Raw genomic sequence first — 20,845 nt, 5'->3', positions numbered from 1 at the left:
GGGTCTCAGCTGGGCTGGGCTCCAGGCTCCAAGTCTGGTTTAAATCTTCTCCATGTATTTTATTCTGGAGCCCAGGTACAGGGGCAGTGGTCATCCAGAGTATGTTTTTCTCATGGTGATAGAAATGAAGAGGGCAGGTGAAGAAGCAAACATCAAGCCTCTGCTGGCATTACATCAGCTAAATCCCATGGGGCAAAGCAAGTTACAAGGCCAAGCCCAGTCAAGGGGCAGGGCATGCACATCACCCACCGTCAGGCCATGGCAAGACTGTGGAGATTTCATTTTATTGGTATTTAGTTGTTCATTCATATCTGACTCTTTTGCGACCCCATGGACTATAACCCACCAGGCTCCTCTGTCCATGGAATTCTCCAGGCAAGAATACTGGAGTGGGTTGCCATTTCCTCTATCCAGGGGGTCTTCCTGACCCAGGGATCGGACCTGCATCTCCTGCATTGCAAGAGGATTCTTTACCACTGAACAACCGAGAAAGCCCAATTAAAGAGAAGTGAAGGAATAGGTCCAGCAGCTCAGTCTACCACACCTGGCTGATTTGGTGGAAACGCTATCTCTAGTGCAGTGGGTCTCAAACTTGAGCACACGTCAGAATCACTAACAAACTTAGCACTGTTAGCACAGCGCTGCAGGGCCCTACCCTCCTGGGTTTCTGACCCATTCGGTCTGGAGCGGGGTCTGAGAATCTACAATTCTAACATATTCTCCCAGTGATGCTGATGCTGTCCGTCCGGGGCCACTTTTGGATACCCTCTGGTCTATGGAAACAATAGGTTTGTTCGGAGAGAATGGAAGAGAGTAGACTGTGGGTGGCCTGGAGTGCCACACCCAGTAGCTGTATTTACTGAGCCCTAACTACATTCTGTGCTGCGATTCATGGGGTCGCAAAGACTCGGACACGACTGAGCGACCGAACTGAACTACGTTCCAGGTATTGTTCTAAAGATGTGCTGTGTACTTCATTCTCTTACGTGGAGGGGGTGGAGCTAGACTTTGTAGCTGTCCTGACTTCAGGCTTTCTCCTTTTGGCCGTGGGGAGCCAGGGTCAAGCTCTGAGGGGAGAAACGACCTGTGACGGAAGGACTCCGGATTTGGAACTGGATGGTCTAGGCACAAACTGCACTTTGACTCTTGGTATCTAGGTTTTTTATTTATTCAACTGGTAAATACTTGTTGAGTGCTGGCTTTGGGGTAGAATCTACTCAAGACCATAGGGTTAGAACAAAACAGGCAAAGCCTTGGTCTACAAGGAGCTTACGTTCTTATGGAGGAGAGGGATGAAAAATGTTAAATGTGTGCTAGGAAAAGAAATACGTAGTGTAAGGATACACTGGGGAGCGCTGTTTTATATGGGTGGCCAGAGAAGGCCTTTCTAAAGAGTGATGTTGGAGCAGAGACCGGAATGGAGTGAGAGAAAGAGCAGGCAGTGAGGAAACAGCAACGCCAAAGGCCCTGGGGTAGGGTGTCCTTGTCCTGCTGGGAGACGCAGCCAGACTCCACTGCATCTGGAGGGAGAGTGACAGTGAGTGAGGTCAGAGAATTGGATGTGGCTGGATCAGGTAGGGCCTCGCAGGCCATGGTGAGGCCTTGGACTTTATGTGGGATGAGATGGGAGTCACTGCGGGGATGAGCACAGGAGAGTGGCATGATGTGATTAAGAAAGACAATTCTGGCTGACTACAGAATCTGGAGACCACAGGGGGCAGGGGCGGAAGCAGGGAGACCAGGTACACCATGGTTGTTGGAGTCTTAGCTATGTCTTGAGACCCTCCTGCTCCTGAATGCCCATATCCATAAAATGGGAAGAGGACCCCTTCCACTGAAATTTCCCCTCCTGGGCTTGTTATAATAGTGGGAGGGAGGTCAGGGTGTGGGCATATGAGTGAGCAGGAAATACTCAGGAAGGGAACAAAATGGCATCTTGTGATGATTTTTCTGGCAGAATCCTTGGAGCTGCGTCTGCCTGGCCCGGGAACCTCCCCGAGGCCCAGCCCACAGCCACGGCGGAGAGAGGAGTTTCCCATCTCCCCCTCCAGAGCATCACAGCTCACCCATCACTCTCCCAGCTCCTCCAGTCAGCACCCCGCCCTCTCCCCCCAAGTCCTCTCACTCTGATAGGGGAGTAATTATTTATGTTCCTGTTTAATTAGCTCATTAGGCATGTGCTGCAGTATTTCTGAGACTAAATCTCCCTCTCTAGTGGCTCTTAAGAACATTTTTGCTGGTGCCTGGCCGCAACGATTGGGGCGGCCCTTGTGGGTTTGAGGGTGGCCGGTGGTCAGGGGCTGGGTGACCTGTGTTCGGGTCCTGGGGTGTGTGTGTGTGGACAGGTGGGGAGGCTGCTGAGGCCCTGGGCATGGAGACAGGATCTTGGAAACTGCGATGGTGGCAACAGCCGGCACTGAACACCAGAGAGATATTTTTACCACCCGTCAGAATGCCACTGCGTGTGAGCCATTGCCAAGGGCTGCTTCCAAAGGCTGCTTTTCCTTCAAGCTTTGATTGTCGATCAAAGAACGGTCTGTGTGGAACAGGGAGGCTTTGAAACTTCCCAGGTCGGCTAGGCTGGTGCTCTGCAGTCCTTTCCCTCTGGCAGGGAAGCTGGAAGGAAGCTTCAGTCCTGCAGCAAAAGTGAGTGGGTGGAGCCCGCCCTCCTGAGGTCAGGAAAGGAGTCCCCCCATTGTCCCTCATCTTTCCTAGAGGGGGCCTAGGAATAGAATCCCACCCAGAAATACTGCCTTCATGTAAGATCAGGAGGTTGACATTCCACCATTAGAGATGTGTTTCTTTCCATCTGTCATGGGAGATACTCATTCAGGCAGTTTCCTCTGGGCCTGACAGACAGAGGATACAGACATGACAGAGACCGCAGTGGAGGCTCTAGCAGGAGGCGGCAGGGAGAGTCAGGAAGGCATCGTTAGGAAACCTCGAAGCCCAGTTGCCTTGTGTGGACATATTGCTAAGGGCTTGACAGCGTTCAGGGAGAGGGGGGGACATCAAGGTCTTGGGACTAATTCGGTTGTTCATTCTTTAAAACTCTTTTCTGACTCTTTAAAATGGGCATAGTTCTTGCTATTCCCATAGACTGAAAAAAGTCCAGAGTGAAAAGGGGACAGTTCAAGGTCATCCAGGCCCGCCTTCTCATTTCTTCACCAATTCTTACAATGCTCACCACCCTTCCTACCCATCACTCCCACCCCTACCACCTTCTTGGAATGCTGACTGGCCCCACATGGGGGATAACTTCCAGACACAAGAACCTGCCCTTCTTTTTATTCAAGAGCCCAGACCACTGCTGGGTGCCTTTAAGTTGAGAGGTTTTGTTTTTTTTGTTTTTTTTTTTCCCTTACAGGCCCCAAACTTCACCTCTCTCTACCACCTAGCCTTAGATTCTGTCTTCATCCTCATCAGGCATAAAACTCATTCTTCTTCCACAATATTTAATTTTTGCAGATAATTCTCCTGGCTCACCTAGTACTATTTGTTTTTTCAAATTCAAGATCCTCCCTCCCTGCTGCCTTCCACTTTTGCCTTTCACTTTTAGTCATTCTAGAGGTTTTCATCTGCTGCTTATGATGCCAGGTCTGGGCCACTCATGGGGAAGACAACTGGGAACAGGACACCCTCACCCTTCTGCAGCTCATATTTCCCAGGGAGGGAGGCATTAAAGGACTGTGTGCTTGTATAGTCTGGTTCAGATACCATAGCTGTGATAAGCTGTGTGAGGCTTGACAAGAGCAGATGCTGGGGAGGTCCGAGAAGGCTTCCTGGAGGAGGTGACCCAGAAGGTCAAGTAGGAACTCAATCAGGGAAGAAATGCAGGCGGCACTGCAGCTGAAGGACTGAGTGTTTGTCCTGGAGCAAGGAAGGACCTGGGCTGTGTCCCTTGCTTCAGATGCATGTCAGGTCGTGCCCTCCTGCATGTGTGGGATCCAGCAACTGGATGCGGCCTGACCAGAGCAGAGTGGACTGCATCTGAAGTTCCCCACATCTGAAGGCAGCCTCAGGTCCCCTGGTCTCCTCTGATCCAACTCCCACACAGACAAGGTAGCCCTACAAAGCCACTCCCCTCACATGTTCTGAAGCCCCCACACCCCCTCCTCCCTGGGTTCTTCCCAGGATGAAGTGGCCCCAGGGATGTGTGGCCACCTGGTTGGTATGTGGGCATTATAAGTGAGGTCAGTGTTTGGACATCACAACAAACATCCTGGCATCCTCCAGTTCAAGCCTTCTTAATGACTTTTGATCTGCCATAAAACATTTTAAAAATGTACTCATCTCGTTTTACATGTTTTTATGTTGCAAGTCCTTGTATGCACTTGGTTGAAGGTCATATGTGTGTGCTTGGTCACTCAGTCATGTCCAACTCTGCAACCCCATGGACTGTAGCCTGCCAGGCTCCTCTGTCCATGGAATTCTCCAGGCAAGAATACTGGAGTGGATTGCCATTCCCTTCTCCAGGGGATCTTCCTGACCCACGGATTGAACCCGTGTCTCCTGTATTGCAGGTGGATTCTTTACCATCTGAGCCACCAGGAGAGCCCTGGTTGCTCAGGTCAGTGGTCAGTGGAATTATAAGTCACAAAGTCAGTTGATGGGGGTTAGCTCAAAAGTACTGAGTGGTTGTGGACGGTCTCTTCTCCAGCCATGACAATGAGAGTGAGAACCTACCTTTCTGAGAAATGGTTATATGCCAGGTACTCATCTAAGTTCATTCATTAACTCATTTAATTCTTGCAACATCCCAATGAAGAAGGTGCTGTTATGATCCTGATGAGAAAACTGAGGTCTGAAGAGGTCAAGGTGTCTCACCTGGGATTTGACTCCGGAGCCTTCCCCTCGAGGCCTTGATAATACGTACTTAGCATCTGAGTGCTTGCTGTGTGCTTCTCAGGGCACCAAGCATGTGCACCACCCCTGGGAGGCAGTTTTACGCCTAAGACCGCTTAACAGGGTAGGAATCTCTGGGATCAGAGAGGGTAAGTAAGCTGCCTAAGGTCTCCCAGCTTGAAAGTGGCAGAACCAGAATTCAAGTCTAGGTTGGCTGTGCTCCAGAGAGCTTCTGACCCTTCCTTTCCTTCCCAGGACATGAGTTAGGATGGAGAGGAGCAAGGCAAGTGTCTCGGGGTCACAGGTGGTGTGTTCAAAATAGAGGTCGGTGACCACATTTCCTTTCCAGATAGTCTTGCCGCTCCTTCCCAGCCACCTAGTCTATTAGCAAACCCAGGTCACTCAGAAGCACCAGGAGGAAACAGGGGGAATCAACCAGACCAGACCATTCCCCCCCAACCATGCACACATAGAGGAGAGGCAGGAGAGGGGAGTGCTTCAGGGAGGGGTCTCAGTTAAGACATGGGGAAGAACTTCCAGGCAGTCCTGGTGGTGTCTGGCGAGCAAAGCCAGGCTTCTTTGAGAGCAAGAGGCTTCGGCTGCCTGAAGGGCCTGGAGGGTTCCATCTGAGGCAGACAGGCTTTTTACTCCTTTATGCTAAAAAAAAAACTGATGGCCGTACCCTGGGCGTTCTAATGTGTGACTTGCCCTTTGAACACGGCTGCCTCCTCCCAGGGCTGAAATGAAACCTGGGTCATGAGTTCAGCCCTGGTGATGGGGGTGCTCTGGGGAGAGGAGGGAGATTTATGGCTCAGTCTCTGCCCTCTGTGAGCCGTCATCCCCTGGAGCCACCATGGCTACTGCCTCCTCGGCCAAGCAAGGCCCAGGCCCAGCGCCAAGGGGCAGGGGGTTGTGGGGCGGGGAGGGGACGCCATGAGTCTCTGACAGCCCTGGGGCTCCCTGGCTCACAGAAGGCAGTGGAGGGAGCAGCCGATAGATCACAGCTGGGCTGTTGACCTTGAGTCTTAAGCAAAGTGAAGAATAAAAGGTCATATTTATTCCGTCAGAGCCACGGGAGCCGTGAAATATCGGAGTGTGAATAAAGATGGTGCTAAATCACTCACCACCGCTGGGGACTTGGCTGATCTGTCTTCTGGCCCCATCATCACCCACTGGGTGAGCTGGGGCTCAGTATACTCAGAGAAGGATGGAAAAGAAGAGATGGGGACTCCAGGGGACCCCTAACGGAATAGAGCGGTGCCAAGACCCCTGCGATTCATAGGCTTCTGGAGTGTAAGATGTCCCTTGCCTCAAATGTCACCTCTAAATACCCCTGATCAGCCCACATGGAGCTGAGTCTGTCCTCCCTACCAGCCCCCAGCCCTTTCACCTTCTTTTAACCTGCTATGCTTTTTCTTTTTCCCATAGTACACTCCACTTTCTAACATATTATGTGATTTACCAGTTGTGTTCCTCACTTACTGTCTGCCTTCTCCCTGCCCGGAGTGTCAGCTCCATGGGGTGGGGACTTGTGTCTCATGCTCATGGCTGTACCCCCAGCAGCAGCACTGGCACACGACAGATAGATGCCCCATGAAAGTCAGATGAACAGATGAGTCTGGGAAGACTTTAGCAAAAGTCTAATCACAGCCTCTCACCAGGGAAGAGTGGTGACTCAGATTGGGGATGGGGCTTGCCCCAGGCCTTCCAGCCTAGTGGGGGCTGCAGAGCTGGGAGATGAATCTGGGCACCTGCCTCCGGGGCTCAGGTGCTGTGTGGTCCAGGCTGCTCTCACGCCTATCAGAGGACGCGCTTGCTGGTCACATGCTATTAAATACCGGTAGGGACCCAGAGCCGAGCAGCCTGGGGTGGGGTGGGCTGGAGTCTGGCTCGCTTCTTCCCTTGATTAAAACAAACAAACAAACAATGACAACCAGAAAAACCCGAGATAGTAAATTTACTGATAATTAGGTTCCTAACCCAAAGGGGTCCAAAACTATGGATTTCATGACTGGAGGATGTCAGGGAATTTTCCTTCCTGGGAATTTTCAAGGGGTAGAGGGGGAGTGAGGTGATAAGTGTGCATTAAGCACCTTCACCCTCGCGTGGATCATTCACTCGGTTCCATCTCCCAGGCTGTGACGGAGTGTAGTGATAATAGCCAGCCTGAGCTCTGTGCCAAGCACAGTTATCGGTGCTTTTAGGTAATTCATTCATTTCCCTTGCCCAACAGCTCTTCAAAATGGATAGCTTCTGTTATGGTCCTCATGTTACAGATGAGGAACTGGAGGCAAATACGCCATAAAATAAATGTTACTCTTCTGGGTGCTCTGGATGCAGTCAGCGAACAGAACACCCGGAGATCCTCAGCCTCATGGGGAACCGGCAACAAGCAGTATAAATGGGCAGATTATAGACGTGCGGGGAGCAGTCAGTGCTCAGCCCAGAAGAATCCATCCGCAGAGCCCGGTAAGGGGCATGGGGCTGGGGAGGGGTGTGGGCAGATGGCAATATTAAATAGGGGGTCTGGGCGGGCCTCCCTGAGAAGGTGAGGTGTGGCAACGACTTGAAGGAGGTGAGTCAAGCAGGGGTCTGCGGGAAGGGCATTTCAGGCAGAGGGAACAGCCAGGGTGAGGCCTCAAGGGTGGAGCATGTCTGGGGAGCAGCGGGAGCCAGGGAGGGGCAGGGTCCGGGAGACTGGGCAGGGAGGTCGTGGGACCAGACCACGTGGAGCCTTGCAGGCTCTTGGAGCATGTTTTCTCCACGTTCTGGCTTGTTCAAATGCTCGCCTCATCGAAATGCTCACGTTCACTGACAGCCTCAAGCCAGCACTCTCATCTCCTCACACACTAATGAGGCTTCAACCCTAGTCAGCAGGCATGCACACACAACACACCCACACACCTGCGCACCAGTCAGTGGACACACACGCAGCTCCTCCGTGGGGCTTCACCCTCTATCCCGCCTGTGTGGCTGGGAGAGTAGCAGGCGGCTCACCAGCCTAGCCCCCGCTGCAGCTGCAGCAGGGCCGCTCCCCGGCCCGACCAGGAGAGGGAGAAGTGAGCCTGGGGCCTTGGACCTGTGCACCCCCAATAAACAGCGCTGGAGAGACTCCCAGGAAGCTCCAGAGCTGTGTGCTGTGCTCACAGGATTACTTCCCTGCTGAGATCAGAGACTGACGGTGGGCTGTCCTCCTGGGACCCTGAAGCACATTTGGAGGCTCATTGTCCCCACAGGAGCTGCTGCCCCCAGGCTGGGGGAGGGGGTGAGGGAGGGGAAGATACGAATAGCGCTTTAAGTTGTTCCCAGTTAAACCATGAGCATGCATGGCTAGACCCAGGCGAGCCTCACCTGAAAACTCCCAACTCATGAGGAAGTCCCACGGTGAAGTTGATCTTCCCACTTGGTACAGGGGTGACAACCCCCAGACACCCCACCAGTGACCCCAGGCAGTTCACCTTCGCCACTGCAAGAGGTCCTACTGGGAGATGGGTGGGTTGGATGGTGTTCATGTTCTCTATGATGACACTATGATGACATGATGACACTATGATGATAGTTAGGTGATAGGTAGAAGACAGATAGATAGATATGATACATAAACATATGATAGACGGATAGATGATAAAGTAAGCATTCACTAGATACGTACATGATCTATTGAGTATATATTGCATGTCAGCGCCTTCCTTAATTTAATTCTCATACGACTCTGCAGATTAGCTTTGCAGACTGCTTTTACAATCAAGACGACTAAGCTCTGGGAAGTTAAGCACTGGGGTAAATATTATGCAGCCAGTAAGATGTGAGTCAGGACTGAAGCCCAGAGCCCAGGTCACTCTGGTGTCAAATCCCATTCAGAATTGGGGACCCGGTGCCCAAACTCCCACAGCCCTTTGATGACTGTGCCTGGCCTTCCCTCCTCCTGCCTCTCCCTTGCTCCCATCACCCCTCTCCCAGTAATATTCTTGTGGAGTTCTAGATGTCAGAATTGGACACTGGAACACAGAGAAGGAAGGTGACTTGCCCAAGGTCACACAGCAAGTCCATGAGAGAGCCAGGGTTAGAGTCTTGTCCCTCCAGCTGGACTGGAGAATATTTGGTGGGTGTGGACAGTTCTGCTTCTCCATCCACTGGACAGAGTGGCCTCCCCATTGCCCACAGAGGTTTTCTCCCTACCCTGAGTCATCCCTTCCCAGTCAGCCTGCTTGTTAGAGGCAGAGATGTCCAGGGCAGGATCAGCAGAAGTGCAGGCCGGAGAAGTGCCGAGTGGGCTCCACGAGACCACCAGCTGAAAGGACATCTCTCCGTGGGGTAAGGCAGCAAGCACGATGGCCCTGCAGCTCAGTGAGCCGGAAGTCGAGCAGCCCCCTCGGTCTCGGGGTACAGCCTCAGGCATGTAACTTGGAGCACCTGTCAGTTTCTCAGTTCCTCATTCATGCAGAGCTGTTGAGGGTCCTCATTTAAAAAAAAAATGACACCTCACCTTTGCAAGCACTTTACCACGTGCAGACAGGAGCTTGGTAGGTTTTCTCAACAATCTCCTAGTCTCACTCAGCTAGTAGCTGCCAGGGCCAGGGTTTGAACTCGATCTTCAGGCACCAAATCCAAGTATCATCATGACTGCTTTTTCTTCCCCAGTAAACTCTTGAGGCCTCTAAGAAACAGCACAGAGAAACACTTATTGCTAAGTTGCTAAAGGTAATACTGATTACTGCTATTTTTTAAAAAAAATTTGTTGAAGCATTAATTTAAAATGTGTTAATTTCTACTGATGGCTGCTTTTTATTGCAAAACATATCTTGAGCACTGTACTCAGTACTTAACAAATACTATTGTGTTTAAGTTTCACAAAGATACTGTAGGATCCATGCTATTAACCCATTTTGTAGGCAAGAAAACTGAGGGAGACTTAGAGATGTGAAGCGACTTACCTACATTGCATGGTCAATAAGCTTTTTTCACCCTAGCACAGACTTACCTAGGGAGTGATACAGTTCCCTTCTTCAAGAAGCTTCTGATCTGATAGAGGGAGGGGATTACAATGGGGGTAAAAGGCAACAAGCATCTTTTTTGGCCACTTTGTTACTGTGCTAAAATGTACATAACATAAAATTACCATTGTAACCATTTTTAAGTCTGTAGTGCAAGAACCTTAAGTATATTTGCGTTGTAGAACCATCACCATCACCCATCTTCACTTTTCCATCATCCTAAACTGAAACTCTGTGCCAGTCTGATGCTAACTCCCCATTCCCTCCTCCCCCAGCCCCTAGCAAATATTCTTCTACTGTCAGTCTATGAATTTGACCACTCTAGGTACCTCCTGTAAGGGGAGACACACAATATTTCTGTTTTGTGTCTGGCTTGTTTCACTCAGCATTATGTCCTCAAGATTCACCCAAGCTGTAACATGTGTCAACATTTCATAGAAATGCAGAATGCTTCATGAATTTGCTTGTCATCCTTGTGCAAGGATCATCCTAATCTCTTCTGCATCATTCTGATTCAAGTATATTCGTAGCTTAAGTAAGCGCCGGCGTGACATTTTTAAGGAGTTGGCGCCACAGGTGACTTTGCCTCTGCGCGGTGCCCCTGGGAAATCACAGATCTGCTGGCTGGGCAGGGTTGTCTGATCGGGTACATCCCTGGGTGGCACTGACTTGGCATCTGCTGGCTGTTCTAGTGCGTTTGGAGGTGGCTGGTGGGGAATCTTCATTTTGTTCACTCCTGTGTTTACAATGAGGTATAATTGGTCTGACACCTTCTGTGTTTCTTCTGTAAGTGATGAATTGTTATTGAGCAAGTTTTTCTCAGCTCCTTGAGGAGATAAATGGCAATGATCATCGCCATCGTCATCGTCGTTGGGGTACCAAGTGGCCCTGGGAAGGAGAGGAGGGGCAGTCGTGTTTTCCCCAGCACACATCATGTATCACACTCACTGCAGGAGGTTGGTACTGCTCTCCCCATTTCTCATGTGAGCAAACTGAAGTTCAGAGAGAGGGAAAAAGTGACCGCGAGTTACACCGTTGGTCGGGGGCAGAACCAGCCTTCAAAGAGAGGTTTCTGCCAGGTTCCAAAGACCACAGTTTTTTTTCCCTGTGATGTGCCGACCTGGTGACTCAGATGATAAGGAATCTACCTGTGATGCAGGAGATCCAGGTTGAATTCCTGGGTCAGGGAAAATCCCCTGGAGAAGGGAATGGCTACTTGCTCCAGTATTCTTGCCTGGAGAATTCTGTGGACAGAGGAGCCTGTGGGCTGCAGTCCATGAGGTTGCAAAGAGTCAGACATGACAGAGTGACTAGCGCTTTGCATTTTGTATTGTGCTGACCCAATCCTCAGGGGCTGGAAGCCAAGGACAGTTAAATGCAGAGAAAAGTCCCATATCCATAGAAACGTGGATGAGGAGAGACAGAGAGAGAAGGATATACAGAGAGAGAGAGGCCTGGTGTGGGTAGGGGGCCTTGCCTGGGTGGGCTCAGCCGACAGTGGTGGAGACGTGACTTCAGGGAGCAGGATGGGAGCAGTGTGGCTTAAACGTGGGTAATCTGAGGGCGTTTCCATTAACTGCCTGCTTAGGGTGAGCTGTGGTTGCGATGCGGCTTCCCGAACAGAGTGTTGTCTTAGGGTGGGGGGCCTCAGGAAAAGTAGGGTCTACTTGGGGGAAAATGATGCTTTTCTAAGAGTTCAAACCCACCCCCAACACTCATACATGCAGAGAGGAGGGCCAAAGACAGATGGGCATGTGATCAGAGGGGAGCAGCTGGGGTGCAAGCTGGAGAGCAAGTCCCAAGGAGATGGTGGGGAGGGATGGAAATGTTCATTCCGGAGAAGTGGAAACGCAAGGCAGGCTGAGAGAGCTGCTGCACAGTTTGGGAAGCGCCAACATATGTTCAAGAAAGAAACTCCTTGTCCCGTGGGTGTCCCCATGGGGTTGAGTTGGGACTGGTGGGACCAAGCGGCAACTGTCAGACCTCAGCAGTGAGAGCAGGAATTCTGAGCTGCTCAGGGTTGCGTGAAGCTGGAGGTGGTGCTGTCTGGTGTGTCCGTGGAAGTGTGTGAGTGGAGGGCCAACAGCCAGAGGTGTCGATGGCCCCCTCGGCCCACCCTTCCTGTGATCTGAGAGTGGAGGTGGCAGAGGGAGGACTAGAAGGAGCTGCAGCATCGTGGCGGGTCAACCGGAGACGGGCCGGGCTGGAGGGCTGGCTGGGCCAGTGCAGAGTCCCACCACCAGAGCTCGGCCAGCGGGCCTAGAGTGGGACTGTGCGCCTGCCTCCCCAGCTAGTATTTAATCTAACCTCATGCTGCAGATTCATCTCTGGCCTCATTGGGACCAGATGACCCCCCCTCGGTCAGAATCAGTAGCATCCTCTAAGCTCGTGATGGACCAGGGACAGTTTCAGTTGCAGGCACTGGCTCATTTCATCTTCATAGCAAGCCAGTGAGGGAGGCTCTATTGTCTGTCCCCCTCTACAAAGAGGTTAAGTGGCTTTCCCAAGGTCACAGAGCCAGTGAGCAATGGCACTGGGCTTGGAACTCTGGGAGTCCAGCCCCAGGCTCACATGCTGACCTCTCGGCTTTACCCGCTTGATGAAGGGATGCCGTGGAACAGGGAGGAATTCCTGCCCTGACACTGTGGTCTCAGCTGAACACAGAGGCTGGTGGTTTCCCAAACCCTTGCCAGGTAGCTGGGTCTGTCGCAAGTGCCGGGTCAGGGAGCAAAGGCAGGGCCTCCCCAGGTCAGATCCTTACCTGTCATCAGGTAAGTCCTGACCCTGGGGAGGTGGGTGAAGAGGCAGCTTGCTGGGACTTGGCTCCCTTTGGTTTATTTTCCAGTAATCTCTGCAATCACTCAGCCAGGGCTGAATGAACACTGTCACCAGGTGTCATCTGAAAAAGACTTTTGGAGTCACATGAGGTGGGAGCAGGGGGGACGGGATGAGGGTGGGGGGAGACATGCTGTTGAAGCCACGAGGTCTCCTGTCGGCCCAGCCAGGATCCAGGCACCTCCCACATCTCCCATGAGATGCTTGTAAGAGATTTGCCAGCCACGAACCCTTGAGGCCTGGATTTCCACTGTCAGAGATAAACGTTACTTTTAGCTCAGCATCACCCAGTCCTTTATATAACAAACCCTCCAGTGGCTCTTACTGTGTGCCAGACACTGATCCAGGTTCCCCATGAATCATGACTCATTTAAACTTTATAACATCCCCACAGAGTGGAGATTATAAATGCCTCATTTTACAGAAATAGGATATTTCTAGGAAAATAGGCCCCGAAGGTAAAGAATTTGCCCCCCCCTACCACCACCAGTAAGTGATTTCAGCTACGAAGGGGCAGAAGCAGTGTTTGAACCCAGCATCTATCTATCTCCAGGGTCACCATTGCCCTCTACCACCTCTCTTTCTAAAGGTGTCTGTTCCTGAGAAGGGTGACAGTCATAATGGTGACTGGATTCATCAGGGACTTTTCTTAATAGAGACAAAGCAGAAGTCTAAGGATAGCTAGTAGATGAAAAGTGGGAATGCAGGAACGCCCTGCAGCAATGGGGGGACCAGCCGGGCCAAAGCCTCTCTGGTTTGGCCTGGGGCTGGCCCAGCCTGTGAACCGTGGGTAAAGGGAGGCTGCTTGGAAAGGGGCTGGACCACAGGCTGAGTGAGAGGCAGACAGGCAGAGCACTGTGGAGGAGGGGCAACAAGCTTGCGTCAGGCCTGGGGGAGCCCCAGAGAGACCCCAGTGAACCTAGAAGGCCCAGGAGCCAAGGGAAGCTGGAAGAGCTGAAAAGAAGGGCTGAAACTCTCCAGAGTCACAGAGAGAAGGCCTAGGAAGACAGAGAGCTCAGAGGCCTGGATTGAAGCCTACGAGATCAATTGTCCTTGTTTGGAGGGTGTCTGTGAGCCTGACAACGCTCCCCGGCCTGGCCCACCTCTTTGGGGGCGCCGGGGCTCACGTGGGAGATGGCAGGACTCCTACCACCTGCTGGAGAGGGGCATAGAGTCTCGGTGAGTAGAACTCTGTGACGGTGGGCTGCTTCCCAGCCGCACGGTCCAGTGTGGAGCCACTGGCCACTTGTGACCGTTGAGCCCTTGAAATATGCCTAGTGTGACGGAGGAACTGAAAGGCCATGTATAGCTACTGCACTTTATTTATTTGATTTGTTAGTCACTCAGTCATGTCTGACTCTTTGTGACTCCGTGGACTGTAGCCCTCCAGGCTCCTCTGTCCTCGGGATTTTCCAGGCAAGAATACTAGAGTGGGTTGCCATTTCCTTCTCCAGCGGATCTTCCCCACCCTCCTACACTACAGATGGATTCTTTACCAACGGAGCCACCTGGGAAGCCCAGCTACTATATTGGGAAGTGCCAATACAGAACATTCACTTCATTCAAAATGTTCTTGAGGGCCTACTATGTGCCAAGTGTTGTTTTAGAGGCTGAGGAAATATCAGTGAGCAAAGGAGACAAAAAACCCTGATCTTAACCCTGAACTGAGATTCTAGTGGAAGAAGAGAGAGAGAGAATTAACAGGAAGCCTAGTAAATAAGCAAACGATAGTGTCTGTCAGGCAATAAAAATGCAGTGGGAAAAGACAGAGCAGAGTAAGGGGCTTCCAGGGGGCAACAGATGGGGAACCTGGCAGTGTTAAATAGGGCAGTTAGAGGAGGTGACGTTGGAGCAGAGTTGAAGGAGATGAGGCAGGGAGTGTAGGACGTCTGGAGGAGGAGCATCCAGGTAAGGGCAACAGGCAGTGCAAAGTCCCTGTGGCAGGAGCACCCTTGGCAAGTCTGAGGGGTAGCAGGGAGGCCAGGAGACTGGTGCAGAGTGGGTGGGTTGAGTAGGATGAGGGGAACTGGGAGGGCTGAGAGGAGATCACAAAGGGCCCGTGGGGCAGGAGAGAATCTGACTAGGTGAGACAGGCCTCACTGGGGGCATGGGGCAGAGGAAGGACTTGACCTGATCTGGGCCTTAACAGGACGCACTGGCCATTTGTAGAGGAAGGGTGGGGGTGGGGAGCCAGGGAGGTCATCTGAGGCCGGTGTAACCGGAAGTTTTGATCCCCAGCCCCGCCTGCTGTCCTCAGGGCTGTGGGAATGGATATTGGGGTTCTCTGCCTCGGAATCTCACTCCTGTTGAATGTGGCTCCTTTACTCTCTGATGGGCAAAATCATTGCCAATAAGACAGAGTGCCTCAGGCACCCAGGAGAGCCCCCGTGTTCTCAGGAGGGGTAGGGGCTGTGGGGCAGTGACTGAGCCTGGCCCCTGGCCCTTCTCAGAAGCTAATGAGAGGCTCTTGATTCTCGGAGCCCTCACTGAGTCGAGCCGGCTCTACGGGAATCCTGTTCTGAGAAGGAGCCACGGGCCTGCCCCTGTTATCACTCAGGGCCCTGCATTCAGGGAAGGCCAGCACCTGGCGCAAGACCAGAAGAGGGGATTCTGTGATACATATTGGTAATTACAGTCCTTCTCTCTAATTGCTCTCTGATCCCGAGATCAGAAACGACAAATACAAAAGACAGGTCCTTCCAGACCCACAGCAGTCTGTCCTGCTGAGTTTGAACACAGCCTCAGAATTCTTCTCAACACCAGCACTCGTCTAATCCTCGGAGCTGGCACACCAGACAAGGCCTCTAGAACCCAGCTCCTGGCTCCTAATTTGGTGACTTCATTTCCCACCACTCTCCCTTTCCATCACTCTGTTTTGGCCAAACTGGTCTTCTCAAGGTCCCTGCCTCAGGGCCTTTGCACTGGCGGCGGCTCCCTCTATGGGAAAACTGCCCACAGAGAACCAGGCAGCCCCCTCATTTCCTTCAGGCCTCCCAGAAGCTTTCAGAAGTAGTAGGACAACGCTTACCACTCATGGAACTCTCGTCTCTGATTAGCTCTGTGGCTTCAGGTCAATTCGGCTAATTCTCATCTCTAAAATGGGGAGCATTATTATGAGAGGTACTTCAGGGTTATCAAGAGCATTGATTGAGCGTGCTGGGTTCAAGTCTCAGCCAGGCACAAATGTTTTCTCTGTTGAGCAGATCACTTAACTCCTCTGAGCCTTGATTTCTTCTTTTGTGTAAACTGGGGGTAATAATAGTACCTCCCTCATAGAGCTGCTGTGGGGATTAAATCAGTTAATACAGGTAGAGTGCTTGGAACACTGACTGGCATATAGTAAGTGTTCAATAAATGTTACCTGCCATTGTAGTAATATACATGTGTTTTTTGTGTTTTACTTGCTGTCAAACAGCTAGACACTGAGATTTGCTTCTGCTATGATCTGATTCTGCCCAGTTCAGTTCAAGGTAATAATATGGTACAGGGAAGATCGTGCTGGGTGGCCTGGCAGCCCTGGCTTACAAAGCTGGCTCAGCTGCCTTCCAGCTGTGTGAACTTGAGCAGGTGACTGATCTGCCTGAGCCTCAGTTTCTTCATCTGTAGTATGCGGATAATTATTCCTACTCACAGAGTCAGTGTGCAGAATCAGAGAGACCCTGCCTATCAAGTGCTGGGTGCATACTATGTACTCAGTAAATCATATGCCAGATAGACCCAGCCGCATGGGTTCTCCTCCCTTGCAGCTGCGCAGGGAAGCCAACCGGCCCTTTGGGACTGGCAGGTAGAGGGAGGGGCTGGGGAGCCAGGCTGCTTGCCTTGGTTTAATGAGGCCCTTTCATGTGCCCTGAGATGTCATGGCCGGCCAGGGAGCTTGGCAGGCTGGGGATTCTGTGAAGAGCCAGTAATGAGGGTGCAGAGCCAGCGAAGTGGAGTGGGGGCAGCTTGACGTGGTCTACAAATTAGTGCCGGGGCTCAGCAGGAGGCCGGTGCATCGCTGATGGGGGAGGGGAGGGGGAAGGGGAGGAAGGGAGAGCACCTCAAAGTGCTGGGAGCTGAGGGGATGGAGGCTGGGGTGAAAGACGTGGTGTCTGTTCCCAACTCCAGGAAGGCAAGAATTGCATTTCTTGTGTAGACACCAGCACCAACTGCTTCCTCTTACACAAACACACACATTCCCCTTCAGTCATCTGCCCCCACACACACACTCACCCCCTCTCTTTTTCTCTGTCACACACCTACACATAATGAACTCCTCAGGGTCACCTCATTATATCTGCAGGGGGCTGGATTAGTCAGGAGAGGCCAGCTCCTGGGGTGAATGGAGGCAAACGCAAAAGGCTCAAGCATGGGGGAGTTTAATATTTTGCTCTCCCGGGGGTCCAGGGTGGTCTCCCGGGTTTGTCAGGAGGCCTTCCTCACATGCAGACTTGGGCACCAGGTTTCCAGCACCCCTCGGGTGGGCTTAGGCTGGTCACCGCACCCAGGGTCCAGGGAGAATGGAGCAGGGAGCCCCCCTGTTTCCGGGCCTGGCCCAGAGGTATACACACTGCTGCTGCTGTGTCCCCTTTGCCAGAACTCACCACCTGGACACCGCCCAGGGCACAGGTGGCTGGGGAGTGCGGTCTGGAGTGAGCCCACGAAAGGGGGCCAGTCGTCATCGGTGGTCCGCTCACAGGCTTTGCCCCCAGGCTCAGGTGGCCTCTAAGAACCTCTCTCATCCCCATTCCCAGATGTTCCAGGAGTAGTATAGCTTTAATGGTAGTAGTAGTAGTAGTAGTAGTAGTAGTAGTAAAGCTGCTGCTGCTGCTGCTAAGTCGCTTCAGTCGTGTCCGACTCTGTGTGACCCCATAGACGGCAGCCCACCAGGCTCCCCGTCCCTGGGATTCTCCAGGCAAGAACACTGGAGTGGGTTGCCATTTCCTTCTCCAATGCATGAAAGTGAAAAGTGAAAGCAAAGTCGCTCAGTCGTGTCCGACTCTTTGGGACCCCATGGACTGCAGCCTACCAGGCTCCTCCATCCATGGGATTTTCCAGGCAAGAGTACTGGAGTGGGGTGCCATCGCATTCTCCGGTAGTAAAGCTAGCAGTAGCTTTAAAGGTAGCAGTTAGGGAGAAGTAGACTTGGCCTGCAAGTGTCTCTGGGAGAGGTCATGTGGGGAGTCCCCTCAGAAGTACTGGGGGACATGTGGAGTCTCTGGGGCACTGAGGAAGCTGGGTAGAAGAGGGACATAGCAGTAACCAACGCTGTATGGAATCAGAACCTTTGCGTACCATTTGTATGTGAACATTTACACACACACACACACACACACACACACAAATACTCAGGCAGTCAACTCTCAAATGATAGACACACATACATGTCTCCCACACATCTTTTCACACACACACATACACATTCACTTGCACTTACACAGTCCAACATGTATCTACATGCAAGTTCATAAAGATTGTCAGGGGTGCCCTTCAAAGATGTAGAAAAATGCCTTTCCAGGAAGATTTCCTTGGGACCAGCCAGTGTCTGAGAGTCACCAGCCATCGTATTATATTTAACTAAGAATCCCTCAAATTTGTACAGGCCTTAACATTTAGCAAAGCACTCTTTCATTCACTGCTCAACCATAGGGTAAATATTTACTCAGCAGTGACTCAAGGCCAGATACTATGAATTGGCAGAGGAGATGCAAAGATGAAGACACAGCCCATGTCCTCCAGGGAGACACAGGCATCTGTGGAGAAGGGCTCTATTGGAGGAAGGCAGGAGGGGCTGTGGGAGCAGAGAGTAGAGATGGGGTCGGAGGTGACGCTGAGTCAGGCCTCGAAAGACGAGGTCACCAGGTGGAAAACACAAGTGATTTCCAGGATGAGGGTCTGCTCTGTGCAAAAGTGCCAGGTGGTAGATTTGGGGAGTGATGAGTGATTCCGAGAAGGCGGCAAAGTGCTGCCTTCAGCTGGAGTTCTACTAGATAAGATGTGATGCTACTGACATGAAGTAATGACAGTTTTCTCCAGAAATGCAAGGAAAAAACAATTTTTTCCTTCTTGTCATGTAAAGTATATGTTCTTATGTCACCTAGGATTCAGTCAAGGGAAAAAATGAGCATTCTAGATCTAGGAAGGAATCTGGTACTGGGGTTGGGTTACAGGTGATGGAATTGCTGAGGGGTGAGCATCGCAGAGATTAGCTATAGCCAGAAGCCACTGCCACCACCCACCCCACCCCAGGACTTGAGGCACATGGAGGAGATGGTCTGATCAGAGCCTAAGATCCAGGTCTATCTGGCAGGAGCTAGAACCCCTGAAGGTGGGATCACAGAGGAGGCTCAGGAGCTGACAAGCAGATACCACTTGAAGCAGAAAAAGAGGAAGAAATACCAGGCTCTCCCTTCCTCCTACCTGCTAGGGCCTCCATTGGCCAACTCTACCTGGGAAGCAAAGGAGCTTGGGGACAGGCAAGGGAGTCTGGGAAATGTAGTTCCTTGTCGTTCAGGAGCGGGCAGATGAAGGGAAGACAGATGGCAGAGAATAACCAGTATGAGAATGATGACCACTATGAGAGAGTAACCAATATGCTCCTGTGTGATTTCTTCTAAAACCTCTGCTATCAACTGTAGAAATCAGCTGTATATTTATTTGCTAGTGTTAAACTGAATGAACAAATACCAAAAGAATATTAATGGGGGCGGGGGGGAGGAAAAACAGCTCAGAAGCAGCCACTTAACGCTTGTTTTGTGTTTCCTGGGTAAGCACTTGGGGTGGCAGTTTTAAATTACGCTTTAGAGCGTATGAGCTTAATTAAATTTAACACTTTGGAGCAACTTAAAATAGCAATTCATGTTTTCTACTAAAAGAGATGTTGCCAGTTTATGTGACGGAAAGAAATCTATCAGGATTTCAGGATGAGTCTTTCACAAAGAGGGCTGTGACCCAATAGTTGTGCCAGACATCTTTTTTTTTTTTCTTTTCTTTTCTTGCCTCTCCAGATCCATTTGCCCCTCCTGCCCACTGCTGTGTGCCCTGAAAGGCTGACCAACGCGCGCCCATGAACTCTGGCTTTCAGCTGGGTTCGGTCATGGGGAGCAGTAGCAGAAGCCTGGGAAGAGGGAAGAGACTTGAGGCTGGGGTACCTGTCTGGTCCTCACCCTGTACAGTTGCCACTGGTTGTCTCTGTCCCTCAACCAAGTTTTCTAGACTGATGTGTCCCAACAGGAGGTGATTCTGTCCCCAGATGGTAATGTCTGGAGACATCTTTGGTTGTCATAACTGGGGAGGGGGGGTTACTGGCACCCAGTGGGTAGAGGCCAGGGATGCTGCTAATAAACACATATAGTACACAGGACCGCCCCACCACCAAAACTCATCGCCCAACTGTCAGCAGTGCCAAGCCTGAGGCACCCTGCTCTGCCTAGGCCAGTGCTTCTCAAGGTATTTGTGGTGAACGACCAGCTTTCTTTTTTGCAGACCAATGCTTTTTTAAGAATATCATAGAAACACTTTATCAGAAAAAAATGATCACTCATTCAGGTGTCACAACCAGTGCTAAATGGCTGTAAAACATTCTTAAAGCTTACTCTCAATGTCTGTGCTGTCTGATCAGGGACCAGGAACAAACAGCTCATGAACGACCACCCTCCTATGGGCCACACTCGGAGTAGTGCGACCTGCGTGAGTCTCCTTCCTGAATCTGGAAACAGCTTGGCTGCGGCTAGCCCTGGGTCACTGCCTGTGCTCTGTGGTCCCCATCCCCTGTCCACTCTTTGTAACGAGTCCCTTTACAAGTGGTCCTTTATCATCCCATTGCTCTGTGAGTGTGCCCTCTGCACCACAAGGCCTAACTGATTCTGAGTTGTTTTAAGAACATGGGCTAGGATGAGGGTATGTGAGTGGAAGGGCAAGAATGGGATGGGAAGTCTGGATTGGGAGCCCAGCTCAGGACCCTGGACATCCCTTGTAGGTAATGGTTAGCCCTTGAAGACTGTTTCAGCGGCCAGGGGACACGTCCAGAGTTGTGCTTTAGCTGGAGCACTCTGGAGATGATGGTGCTGAGCACAGACTTCAAGGAAGCACAACCAGAGGCGGGGAGGCCAGTTTGGAGAACACTGCATCCATCCAGACCAGAAATGACGAGGCCCAGGCAAAAGCATGAGTGTGGTGATGGTAAGAGGGTG

The 20,845-nt window shown here is 51.5% G+C and overlaps 1 protein-coding gene and 1 non-coding gene across 2 annotated transcripts in view; one reads left to right on the top strand and one right to left on the bottom strand.

Moving 5' to 3' along the window:
* Positions 1-20,845, top strand: part of LRFN2 (leucine rich repeat and fibronectin type III domain containing 2) — a 201,181-nt gene that overhangs the window by 174,386 nt on the left and 5,950 nt on the right. The gene's annotated exons all lie outside the window — the stretch shown is intronic.
* LOC133237076 (U6 spliceosomal RNA) lies at positions 10,276-10,380 on the bottom strand. The gene has a single exon (XR_009733110.1). It is a non-coding gene; the product is annotated as a U6 spliceosomal RNA (small nuclear RNA).

This window comes from Bos javanicus, chromosome 23 (genome assembly GCF_032452875.1).
Source record: "Bos javanicus breed banteng chromosome 23, ARS-OSU_banteng_1.0, whole genome shotgun sequence".
NCBI classification, from domain to species: Eukaryota; Metazoa; Chordata; class Mammalia; order Artiodactyla; family Bovidae; genus Bos; species Bos javanicus.
This window is presented reverse-complemented; position numbering and strand designations above follow the sequence as displayed.